Below are 11343 nucleotides of genomic sequence, written 5' to 3' on the forward strand. Positions count from 1 at the left end.
GTGACATCATCAGCAGTGGATTGCGGGTGCGCGATATATAGTTAGTGGTACTAACTATATATGAAATTTCAATGGTTTTGTGTGAGTAAAATAAGGTTTTGAAAAGGCTAATCCCTAACTATATATGGTCTATAACCAATGGTTTTTTCAGTGAATATATATATATATATATATATATATATATATATATATATATATATATATATATATATATATATATATATCGGCTCACAGCATCCACAGGTATTCTCCCTGTAAAAGGATCGCAGCACTCGTGGGGGTGGTTTACAATACGATTTTATTGGTAAACCTCACAGCATAGCAAAGACGCGTTTCGGCATCGGCCTTCGTCAATTTGTTATACAAATGCGCGAGGCATCCATCTTTCATTTATAGTCAGTTGCATGTAAACATTTCATCGTAATAGACAAAGGACACTGACACACCCATTACTGGTGCCGCCATCTTGGAACTTACAAATATTACTAACATTTATACGGAAAAGTCTCACATTAATTCATGTTTATCAGAGACATTAAATGAACCACTTAAGATTCAATCATATCTAGCCCTGGATGGGCTATCGCCACACATATGTCCCACTTGTCTTAAAATGCAGCCCCGAATGGGCCTTGCAATCCACTAATATTTATGCTAGCATACATTTCATACATTAGAAACACTTAATTTATATATCATTACGAACTCCCTGACCAGCCGGTCATTTGCTCCTGGCAAAACATCTTAGTACCAATTCATCATAAGTCAATAATATTACTGTGAAGGTCAGCCGACCACACTGTATGTACATATTTGAAAACATTGCATTGAATACATATTATCCCAAATGCACAGCCAATTCCTCATGCATGTTCAACCCCAGCGGTGTTTTACTCTGCAGGTCTATAATGTATCGTGATTCTAGTCGCCTCAACTTTTGCAATCTATCTCCTCCCCTTATGTTAGCTGGTACACTGTCTAGACAGAAATACGTCAACAGATCCCTATTGCGTTTGTGTTCTCTGTCAAAATGTCTGGCTACGGGATACGACTCATCATTATTGTTTATAGCACGCATGTGCTCTAAAATTCTCATTTTTACAGGATGAGTGGTGCTGCCAATATATCTAAGCCCGCAAGGACAGTTTAAACAGTATATAGCATAAGGTGTGGAGCAAGTAAGGAATTTCTGTATGTGTCTGGGTGCTACAAGTCCTGGTACTTTGTACGTCAACGTCCGTTTACTGAACTTACAGGCTTTGAACCGTCCACACGGGTAAAAACCATTTAGTGGTGGAAGTTTGGGTTGTACTGTATGTGCTACATGGTGACTTTTAACCAGATGGTCCTTCAAGCTTTTCGCTTTCCTGAAAGTAACTAGGGGATTGGTCGATAAATCCTCTCTAATTACGGGGTCAGTCTGTAATATATTCCAATTCTTTCTCGGTATTCTTTTTACTTCGCCAGCATTCTCTGAGAATGTGGTAATCACTCGCAAAGCTCCATTCTTTTTCTCTCCTTTGCAGGATACTAGTAAATCCTTCCTACAGAGTTTACTGACTTTTTCCAGAGCTTGAGTAAGAATGCCTCATTGTAACCCCTGATTCTGAACCGTTCAATGCTAGATTTGGAAGCCCTGCGAAATTCAATGTCATTAGAGTTGTTTCTTCTGATACGCAAGAGTTCACCGTAAGGTATACTGTCTATAAGTTTTTTGGGGTGACCACTGGTGGCGTGGAGTGTCGAATTCCCAGCAGTCCCCTTCCTATAGAGTTTTGTCTGGATTTTCCCTCTCTCATCTATATACACTGTCAAATCTAGATAATTAACTGATGTTTTGCTGATTTCTCCAGAAAACCTTAAATTGATGTTGTTACTATTCAGTATTTCAATGTAGGTGGCTGCTGTATCTAAGGGGCACTCTAGAATAATAAAAAGATCGTCAATATAACGATGCCAATCTATAATTCTATTATTCCATTTTTGATTGGCATCGGCCCAGGCAATCTGCTCCTCCCACCAGCCCAAGAACAAGTTCGCGAAACTGGGGGCGGAGCAGGTTCCCATCGCCACTCCCGACAATTGCCTATACAGTTGTTTACCGAATAGAAACATGTAGTTATTAAGGCCAAACATGATAAACTCCATCAACATCTTATTGTGTTCATAGAACTTCACAGAACGTTGCTCCAGAAAGCTTGATACCGCCCTCAGACCATCTTCGTGTGCTATGCACGTATATAGACTTGTGATGTCTAATACCAACATACAGTAGCAGTCTTTCCATACAATGTTTTCAATGCAGTTCAGAAAATGTTTGGTGTCTTTCAAATATGACTTTAAAGATGTCACAAACGGAAAAAGAAATGAGTCGATATACATGGATAAATGTTCTGTCAAACTCCCGTTAGAGGCCACAATGGGTCTACCTGGTGGATTGTTCTTGTCCTTATGGACCTTGGGGAGATAGTAGAAGGTAGGGATGACAGGGCACAGACACCTTAAAAATAAATATTCATCGGCATTTAACATGTTGTTATTATACCACTTAGAGATCATGCAGTGGTATTCATCAATGCTTTTATTGTATGTTTCCTCCTTTATTTTCAAATGGGTATCAGTATCCCCGCTTTGCTGCTATCCAATCCCAAAGTTTCTACTATTTACAAACACCTACAAGGCATTGAAATTGATAGCCAAAAACAAACATTGAAGTTGCCTGGGAAGAAGACTTTGGGGCATGTTGGTCACTTCTACTTTGGAAAGGCATTTGGTCCAAATTACGTAAGGCCTCTAGAGCAGCAAATACCACACAGACATTATTTTTTGTTTATAATAGGCTTTTATTCACACCTCCCATTTTGCAATAACGTTTTTCCGGACACATGTTGGACTTGTTCTTCCCCCAATGCTGACCTGTTTCACATGCTTTTCATCTGTCCAGAGGTACAAACTTTCTGGAAGCAAGTATGGTTCCAGGTTAACTTGATATATGGTACTTCATTCCCTTTTTCTGTAATGCATATCTTTTTGGGTAGGCTTTCTTCTATTTGGGAAGGAGTTTCCCTTAATACCAAAATTATCGACTTATTATTAGCACTTGCCTTTCAACAAATTACTATTAATTGGAAAGACTTTTAAAATATTTCATATAAAGCCTGGTGGTACACTGCCTGCCATAATCATAGGTTGGACACTTCTTTTGTCTACCCACCTCAAATGGCTATAAAACGTGTTAACCTGTGGTCACCTGTTATAACATTCATTGACAATAGTGCCAAAAAATGTTCTCTGCCAAAACCATCTCAACAGGAGGTTCCCAAACCACCTTGATCTTCCTAATAGTTCCATAGTTTCTGTCATATCTTTATTATATATATTTATATATATTTTTTACCCTTTTATATAATGCATATATGATTCATTTAATGTATATTACTTTTCTTTTATATTTCATCTTTGTATTATTCGTCCAATTCCTTCATATCTAAGTGACGTGATATTATATAACATTGTAACTTTATAGCATATACTCTGTATGGACACCTTGATCTTTTTCAATACAAATATTTGAACTTAAAAACATTGTGAAATGTCACGGCTACTCTAAAAACATGAACAGAAAACCTGTACTTTTATTAAATCTCAACAACTGCTTTCAAATTGAATCATTTTAAAGGCAGCTGTTGAGATTTATTAAAAGTACATATTTTTAGAGTAGCTGTGACATCCCACAATGTTTGTGACAGGCAAAGTGACTCTTCTAGTTTAGAACCATCCTTAGAACACTCATGAAGACATAGACTAATGTGTGAGGTAATGAAAATCCCCAGTAGCTCTCTACCAACTCTGTTTGATGGTGATGCGATAGTCAGTGTCGGGATGTGTAGATTATTGCGGTTGTTAAAGGAGAGTACCTACAAATATATAAAAGCGTCCAGGCAGAGAGCCTTTGCTGAAATGTGTGCCCACCCCAGTCTATGGAGCCTCAAAGGGGCCGCTGATAGGATTCTGTAATCTGTTATCAGTGTCTTCAACTAATAGGCATGTTTTATCAGCATTATGGAGCATTTTACTTTTTACTATGTCTTTGTTGACGTCAATGTGCTTGTGGTGTAGCCCCTCAGGCACTGCAGGCTATGGTGCTTGTGTATCTTTTTTCTGGCTCTCAGTGGTAGCCAACCTTTGCTTTATTTGGTGCTGTGTCCTCCATGTCCTTGCTTTGTCCAGTATTGGTGAGTTGTTTTATTTGATTCAGGCCATTCTCACCCACCTTAGGAAGGGTTGAAAATGATGAAATCTGGAGGTGTTCGTCTCAAACAAGTATTCATCTTGTGGGCAGTTTCCCAGATGTGCTGTATTGTATGTACACAGTGTCCGGCCTGGAGCGCTTGTTACTGGTGGTAGGTGATGCTGTGGTGCCCTCACCGAAAGCTGTGCAGGGCCAGACAGTAGTGTGTTGCGGCCGGTGGCTTGCTGTGGTACATGCACTGTTCTCAGTCTGTGATTGTTGAGGTGGGACTTTCAGTGTGCCTGGCCCTGTTTCACACTATTGCAATGAGGCGTCTCTTCAGCAGCAGCTTCTGGAGTGCTATTTGTGACTGAAAGTTTGGCAGTGGTGTCAGTGTGTGGGTCATTGTCAAGGGATGCCACACTATCCTCATCGCCTGTGCTGTGTGGGTCTCTGGGGTGGAGCCTAGCCATTAGGCACTGTAGCACTGAGAGACACAAAGACACAGAATCACTGGTTGGGCGGAAACCTGGATGCTGCTTATGGCAGGCATGGCCCATTTATTTACATTTAAATCAATTTCACTGGGGAAAACCAACATGTGCAATATGGGTGGGGTGCTTGTAAACAATTTGGAGCTTAACATTCAGAGAAACAAACAGTCATTTGGGGGGGGGGAGTTTTTATTGGCCCTTGAACAATGAATAAAAAAATAATTGAATACTGTTATGACCGTACACGGTACTGTACCGAATTACAAAGGCATTTGTAATCCCAGTTTCCTAACCAATACGCTTGGGTATTTTAAAAAAACATGCATTGCACCATATACAGAGCTAAGGCAAAATAAAGATACATTCTACATTCAAATGATGCTTACATTAGTCCCCCTTGCAGTTGATCAGTGTGTGTTTCCCTGCCTACTTCAACAATTTTACTCAGGGGGTAGTGCATCAGGGGGGTCCAATAGTCCAGAGAGAATCACCACCCAGGCCTGTAAATCATCTGCAAGTTTATTGTCCCTGCGTGTTTTGTGCATGTGATATTCCTGTGCATTCACCCATTTAGCTATTCTTCAGTCGTAGGGGCTACTGGGGACATTCACCTGATGGCAATTCTGCCTTAGGCCAGTATGAGCCCCAGCAGAAGAAATTTCCTCCTCAGTTTCTTTTTCACAGGAAACCAACCTAACAGACACTGTCCTGCCTCTCTGGACGTGGACCAACCTGTGGGTGCATTTAGTGATTTGAGCACTGTCTCCATATATCTCTCTAGCTTTGGCCAACTCCACATTGTATGTATGAAGTCTGCATCTAGCCCAGTGAACCGAGGATAAGAAGAGGGACGCGTAGGGTATATTGCGTGTAGAGTAGCAGGGGTGAGAAAACCTGATGAATTATATTAAAGTGGACAAGTTTATATTTTGCATTTGAAGAAGTGGTCTTCTCCCCCTCATAGACTACCTCCCATTTCTTGGCTATCAGGGGTTCTCCTAGCACTTCAAACCATTTGCCATGTAGGTCCTTTCACAATACCCTATATATGTGCTAGATTAATCGTCGACCACCATCACACTTAAAGACCTGTCTGCACATATTTCTATTTGACTGGTTACAGCCAGCAGCTGTGGGTGCTTCATGAAGTCTGGTTAGAGCATATTTTTCCAAAGTTAATGCTGCATGTAGTGCAAGACACTAGGCAAGCATACATTTTAAAGTGCTAAAGTTGTTGTCATGCAGAACAATTTACATATTACAGTAACTGTTGAACAAATTAATGCAAGAATATAAGGGGGCAGTTTTTAATGTGTTTAATATTTCAAGACTATACGTTCCCACTCCTTAATAAGCCTTACTTTATCGCTGCATTCATTTGCTTTAAAATGCACCATTTTCCAATCTTTTTAAAATTTCTTTCTCAGGAGAGGGCCTCTCCCTAGACCCCAGCTTTGTCCATTGAACTTGTTCACATCGCTAACTAGTGTTCTCTATTAGAAAGGGTAGAGCCAAAGCAGTCTTGCTTAGTACCCTAGCCCCCTTCGGAAGTCAGACTTGCTTGGCAACCCAGAAATTCTCTGAAATAATGTATGAGTTTTATTTTATGAATGCCAAGAAGAACTGAATTTTTAGTCCATTTATCACAGAAATAGTGCTGAAAATCGCACCAAAAAGATGACAATTTTTTTTTATTTCTTCACGGGAGGAGAACGCTCCCGAACACCCCTTATAGCCGTCGGGCTCGCAAGCTGCGCTCGCTCACATGTGTTGATTCATTCTGCATATGCCTCACCAGTTTCAACTTCCACATGCCGCCACTGCCGATTTTGGCAAGGATTATCGCACGTTCTTGAGAATATCCCCCTGATTTATGCACAACTTCTTTCATTGCTACAGGGATGAACTGGTAGCCATGCTGTCTTCCTGGTGTTTCTCTTGTGACCCGTTCAAGGCTGTCTATTTCTCTACTCTGGCCACGTTAATTGCTATAATTTGTATAGACATTTAAGAACAACCAATATATGGTTATTCTTTTCAAAGGACTTTTGAAAAAATATGTAACACGTTTTGAAGTCTGTAATGCAATTTGCACCTGCAGGATTTTAAAAAACATTGATACTTTACTGGATATGGCACTTTATGTGCTAGGGGAGCTGAGGCAGACCAGAAAAGCATGATTGTTGTTACTATGATATATGCTTCTAAGAGCCATTGTTTCTGATCCTGTTTGAGCAACGTCTTTCCAACACATCGCCGATCAGCCACGCATGCACTTTGGAACTTGAAGGAATAATTGTATCATTTGTTTGCTACAGCATTGTTACAAAGTTATTTCAACACAATAACCTTTTTTGCATGCTCTTTAGGCCTGGTGTCACCTTTCATGGATGTAGTTCATTTGTCTCATTGGAGACCTTTTTTTTTCTTGAACAAAAAAAATCAAATCTGGGACTTACCAGTCACACAACCTGAAATCAGGTGTCTTAATCCACTAAACTCAATATTCTGAGACCTACACATGTGTGCAGACTCCTCCCCCACCGCTGCACAAAGCCCCGTTCTCCCTGTTTCCAGTCAGCACTCTCCTGGATATAAATGTAAACCCAGGGGAATGTTCCCATGTGAGAGCACAACTTAAGCAACAGAGCAACAGCTTGTGTGCTTCAAATCTGTATTGAAACTGGGCCAAGCAAATCTGCTCCTGCCTGATTAATTTAGAGACTAGGGTGGGTTTCAGCTTTGCTCTTTAATATTTGAAGGCACCATACCATCATATGAAATGTAATGGAGACAGATAGTGGTCCAGACAGGCAAAGAAAGTGCTGGTGCCAAGCCCCTCTATATATGCCTTGCTCACTTCATAATAAATGGTAGTCAGCTTTTCATGTGATTTTTGGATTGCTGGCTTTTGAATACTACTATTCCTCTCCCCCCTTTGCTCCTCACATCTCCTGAACACAAATACGGGGTTTGGCGCAGTGACTTTAGCCCCTATCCCTGTTTTTCCAGAGTCACAAATAAAAGGTACACACCATTTAAATTTTGCTTCACAATCATACATCAGGGCAACCCATTACATCTGCATAAAAAGACTGAGAGAAGCTCAGCAAAGGTGGGGGAGGCAAACAAGGCTACTTCATCTTTCAACCTTCCCAGGTCGATAAAATGCATTCTACTCAACTGGAAAATAATAGGAATGGCATTTATTTATTTATTTATTTATAACGTTTTATATAGCGCAAACTTGATCCCGAAGGATATCAGAGCGCTTTACAATACTTTTTATAGCAACAGTTGAACCGCATTGTAACAGTTAGGAACATAATTCAAAACAAAAAGTGAGACATCAAATCACTGAGGGCGCATGCATCAGGAATTCTCCATCCGGAAATGTAATAGGACTATGTTTAGCCAGCGGTAGGAGATGTCCCCAGACGAACTGTAACCTCGCTCATGTCAGCGTGTATTCTTTCCTTAATTATCCCTCCTCCTGTCTCCAAGAGGTATATTCTATGTCTGTGTAAGGATCCCTGGCTGTAATGTGTGCATTTGTATCCCCTCCGCTCGCAGTGCTGCTGCCTCAGACTACTGGTGCCGAGACCGTAACGTTCTATTTTTGTACCCTTTCTCCTTTGTAGCGTCACTTGTTGTATTGTTCGGCGTTCTGCCCCCTTCAATTAATACTTGCGCTCCATAAATATGCACTACATAAATACATCAAACACCCCCCTATCCATCCCCTCCCTCCTCCCCCGAGGCAATTCATACTACTCCCTTTGACGCTCGCATCCCAGTACTTACAGCCAATCCAGTTTAAGGTGCACCATATAATTTTACCTTTAGTAGCCAAATTGCAACAAGCCGGACGTGCCTAAGTCAGTAACAAGCATTGGCAGAGCAAACAGATTTTGCCTATGCGAACACCCATTCTCACCTATACTCCACAAAACTGGATACTTTGATCTGTGAACCATATCGTAGACAGTGATTAGCATTGGTGTTGAACTCTGCTTAAGCCTACAGTCAATGAAAATTATGGTGGCACAGCCATTTGGATTAATTCTTCTAAAAGGATTTTCAAAGTTTTTGAGTGTCCCTGGGGGTCTTGGCAGACTAGAACTATTTATGACAAAGTGTACTCTGTATTGAACCAACCTTTTTACAAGTTTGTCACACGATGCCTATACATCAGAGATTGATACTTCTGACTGATTTGGAACAACATTGCATACTTTGAGGCAATGACGCTATATAATAAACTACTCTTGGTTCAGTAGCATAGCATGGAAGTCACAGGCTCTCATGCAAGCAAAGGAAAATGCACCCTGGGACTACTGTTGGGGATAAAAAATACAGCAATCATCGGGGTTACATGTGCCCCTCAGAGCTCTGGGCCTCAGTGCACTGTACCTGTTGCACCAATAATAGCTATGCCCATGTCTGGGTCTTAAGGTCCTCATGAATCTGCAACAAATTAACACAAGCAGTGAAGGGTCTACTTTCATATAAAATACAAGCCTTGGTTGATGCCAATAGTACTGGCTTATAAGTTAAAGTGCCTCGTAAACATGACAGCGAGTCAAGCAGTTGAGTGGTTCTGAAGGACACACATGAGATACACAAGACAATGAGTGGTATAGAGCAAAGACAAGGAGTAGTGGGGAAGATTGAGATTAAGGAACAAAGTAAATCAGGGGTACTACACACTTAAGTTAGTAACTTCAAGAACGCTGAAACTAAATACAGCAAGTACAATTGATATATTATGCATTGGCCTTAATTTCAGAGTCATTTTCTCAAACTACTTGTCCAGCGCTAATCCCTAGAGATGGGCGAACCATTGAAAGCTTGAGTTTGGCTTGAGCCTGAAACCTGGCTCTTGCTCAGCTTGAGGTCCTGTTGCAACCTCAAGCCCATAACAAGCCTAGCTTTGATGTGGCTTCTGCCTGCCTCCTTTGCTGTCTCTTTTCCTGCACCCTGGATGTGGCGTTATGAGCAGATCTGTCAACTTTGGAACTGGGGAATCATATTTGAGTCTCGTTGTCCCCTCAATATCATGTGATTCTGGGCAAATCATGTAATCTTTCGAATGATATAAACAATGAATTGTGACCTTGTGTAACGTACCTGGTGCTCATGTAAAGCTCTCCAATACATTTGGGTCAAGTTTGTGCAAAATAAAAACTGCAGATAAGTACACAACAAGGTAAAAACAAAGCCTTAGCATAAGGAAAAACAAATAGATATCTATTTGCTGGCTGATTTGCACAAAGTGATACCAGAAAACTTATATAAATTGTGGCTTTCCCACTTAAATTGTGTGATCCTAGGCTTTTATTTTAATTCAGCAAAACTTTCTTTTTTTCATTATCACATATGAAAGCACTTTCAAATATATGAGATCAGAATACCAGTTACACAAAACCTATTTTGTTTTGTGGATATAGACTATTATGTTTCTCTATAAAATCTGGCCCATGTTACAGAGTTTACATGACAATTGTCTTGCTTCTTATTTCACTAACAGTTCATGTTTTAAAACTATCATTTTTAAAAAGAACTTCTCAGTGTATTGCTGGCATATCAATGTCAAATTTACCACTTGTTGAAGAAATAAACTTTTAGAATTTTTTAGAGAGTTTATCATATCTTACATGATGTTTGGTGTATGGTTTACATAGCATAATAAACAAAATTAGAACGGGTCCCCTACCTGTTTTTGTCTTTGTTCTAAAAAACTGCTCCTTCAATCTCTTCAGAGTGTCAGAGACTTGTAACTCACAGGGTGTTTTAAAAGAAGCCTCACTCACCTACCTAGTAGGTGACATGCTTAATCATTTGGTTCCCACCCTGGTTGCTGAATGCTCCCAGAGTATGCTGCGATGCCTGATTACAGCAGAGTGTGGTTTGTTTTTTAAGTGATTCTGTGACTGTGCATGTATCGGTGTGAAGTGAGGATTATAATTGGCTCGAGATTCCCTCTCACTGGTAGTGAATTTATTTGTTGGACACTCAGTCAATAATAATCAGTGAGTGGTGGATAGAAGTTGGATAATTAATTGGTCCACTTATCCTAGGTGTAGTCTACCTGTTTCAGTCACTTTCTACTGCCCATCTATGTTAATGTGGCTTTCTTCAGGAGCAGATTCAAAGTGCTTGCATGATCACTATGGCATGACATGGAGGCGTATCTGTAGTTTGTACTTACAAAAGCACCTGGAGAACATTTTTGATGACAATATCTCTTGTTTCGTATCCTGTAAAGCAAAGTTTTGTAAAAAAATTAAATACAGAATGTTAGACATATAGGCAGTTATTCTGTTATTCGGTGGAACCAGATAAGTAATTTACTCACTGGAACTCCTGGGTATGCAGCTATATATCTTAAATATTGTAAATACATCAAGCATTGTGATGAAGAGTTTCTCCAAGCAAACAGCTCACATTCCTTTTGAACAGGCCACTGCTCAAGGCAGGCAGAGAAAATCATGGGACAAATAACAGATGCATGATCTTTTCTTGGTTCAGACTGGGCTAATCTGGCCATATGGTCAGATCCCGGTACCGAAATGTCTGATATCAATCCATCCTGGTTATCACTACTTATTTTAGCAG

This window comes from Lissotriton vulgaris, chromosome 1_1, assembly GCF_964263255.1.
Source record: "Lissotriton vulgaris chromosome 1_1, aLisVul1.2, whole genome shotgun sequence".
NCBI lineage: Eukaryota > Metazoa > Chordata > Amphibia > Caudata > Salamandridae > Lissotriton > Lissotriton vulgaris.